This window comes from Pundamilia nyererei, unplaced genomic scaffold (genome assembly GCF_000239375.1).
Source record: "Pundamilia nyererei isolate P.nyererei 1_Seehausen unplaced genomic scaffold, PunNye1.0 scaffold00286, whole genome shotgun sequence".
NCBI classification, from domain to species: domain Eukaryota; kingdom Metazoa; phylum Chordata; class Actinopteri; order Cichliformes; family Cichlidae; genus Pundamilia; species Pundamilia nyererei.
In genome coordinates, this window is record NW_005187687.1 from 611429 (window position 1) to 613911 (window position 2483).

The following is a 2483-nucleotide window of genomic DNA, read 5'->3' on the forward strand; positions in this document are numbered from 1 at the left end:
TCCTACATACAGTGATATAATAGCATAATCAGTGAACTGATAACTTGTGCAGAATTCACCTGCTTGCTGCTACTACTGCACATTCACCTAATATACTATAAATATAATATTCTTCCTCTACCCCCCCCATTTTTTGCACATGTCGAGGAGCGTGTCAGGTTACATTTCACTGTGTGTTATGCTTGTATAACTATGCATGTGACAAATAAAGAACCTTGAACCTTGAACTTGGCTGCACGCAAGCCAAGTATGTGGACCTTTTACAACCAGATGTTTCTTTTATGAATCATAATGGAAAATATCTGCATTTCAGCTTCACTTAATAAGCTTGCTAGTACCAGGATGGACAACTTTCCCTTTAGATCACTCTTAATTCTTTGTGGCATAGAATCAAGAAGGTGCTGGACACATCCCTCAGAGATCTTTGTCCATAGTGACGTGATAGCATCTAAGAGCTGCAGTAGAAAAGTCAGCTACACATCCATGATGTGCATCTCCCGTACATCCCAAAGGTGCTCGACTGGATTGAGATCTGGTGTCTTGGGAGGCCATTTGAATACACTGAACTCATTGTCATGTTCAAGAAACCAGTTTGAGATTATTTGAGCTTTGTGACATGGCCTTTTAGAACAATACTAGGCTGTGGGGTTTCAGTGATATTCTGCTGGTGCTAAGAAGCCCTAAGTGTGCCAAGAAAATATAGAGCAGGCAACATTCTTCCAATCTTCTGTTGTGAAATTATTGTGACAGTTTCCTTTTCAGAGTTGACACAGGTGGCACTCGGTGTGGTCTTCTGCTGGTATAGGCCATCAGCTTCAAGGTTCAACATGTTGTCCTTTCATAAATGCTTTTCTGCATGTCTTTGATGTAACAAGTGTTTTCTTTTGCGTTACTGTTGGCTTCCTATCAGCTGAAGGCAGTCTGGCCATTCTCCTATGATCTCTGGCATCAACAAAGCATTTTCACCCAGAGGTGCTGCTCATGGGATAGTTTGGCTTTTCTGGCCTGTCTCTGGAAACCCTAGAGATGGTTGTGTGGGAATATCTGAAATCTGAAATACTCAGACCAGCATTTGTGGCACTGACAATCACGCCACATTCACAGTCACCTTTCTTTCCCGTTCTCATGCTCAATTTGACCTTTAGCAGGCTGTCCTGACCATATCATGATGAGTTGCTGCCATATGATTGGCTGATTAGATACTTGTGTCAGGTATACCTAACGTGTACGAGTGTACGTGTGCCATGTATCTAACATATATTCAACATTAAAATGACACAGCAATTAGAAGCAATCGTCTTGAGTTTGCAATCAGTTCTTCTAACATTTTATCATTTTATATATTAGATAATTATCAAGCAGGTAGAAAATAATTAAGAGATGACTTGGTAATGGCAGTACTATTCAATCGATGCCCTCCTTTGCTTGGCGAAAATCACACACTGACCGTAATTTGGAAAACAAAGCCAACAAAACCACTTCCACACTTTACTATGCTTGTACAGGCATGCTGATGGTTGTGTGTGTGTGTGTCTGAGTGTGCGTAACTCACTTGCCCTCTTCACTCTCCCTTTATAGTGGGGAGATTAGGTAGTTAATCCAGTAGATCTCTGAGAAAAAGCCTCTCCTGATGCCACAATGGATTTCATTCACTCCACCAGAGAGATGACAGACCTGCTGCCGATGCATATCTCGACCCCTGACGGAAACAAGGCCACACAAGTGCGCACACACATGCACATGCACCCACACAAGGCAGAGCACTCCATGAAGGACAGGATATTATATTACATGTATTAGATGTATGCTATAAATAACCTGACAGCTATATTGAATTCATATTATAAAGCTGTCATGTTTTTTCACTTCTTAATCAGATTACTTGTTAAGTAGTCCATTTATTGTATACAGTACTAACGATGTTAAATGTAAAATATACAGTACTGTTTTATTGCTGCTCTTTACTCTTCCCTGTGTACTGAATGTCTGATTTATTGATTAAGGAGGATTACAGGAGGATCCTTGTTGCCTTGTCTCATCGTCTAAGTCACAGCTCACTAATGGAAGTGATGTCACACAGTCCTGTCTGCAAGTGCAACTGTACAACTTTGAATCCCCTACCTTTAACCTTTCCAGAGGGGGCACTTGCAAAGAAGGGTATCAATCAACACGATATATTAATTTCATTTAGTGACAAATGATTAAGAAAGGCTTTATTAACTGAGATTTTGTAAATAAAGACAAAAGAAGAATAAGATTACAGCAATCTGTGCAAGATTGGATATGCCCTATTAGATTTCCACCTTTGTCCCTCCTGTGTGTTCTCTGCCCTTCTTGCTGCTGTGGAAGTGTGATTGGTTATTCTTCCACCAAACTGCACTGCGCTGCCTTCTAATCCACGGTCCCACTACTTTTATTAAATATGTTCAACACTCCCTTTCCTGATCCACCCTCCAAATCTAGCTACTGACGCCATGTTAAAT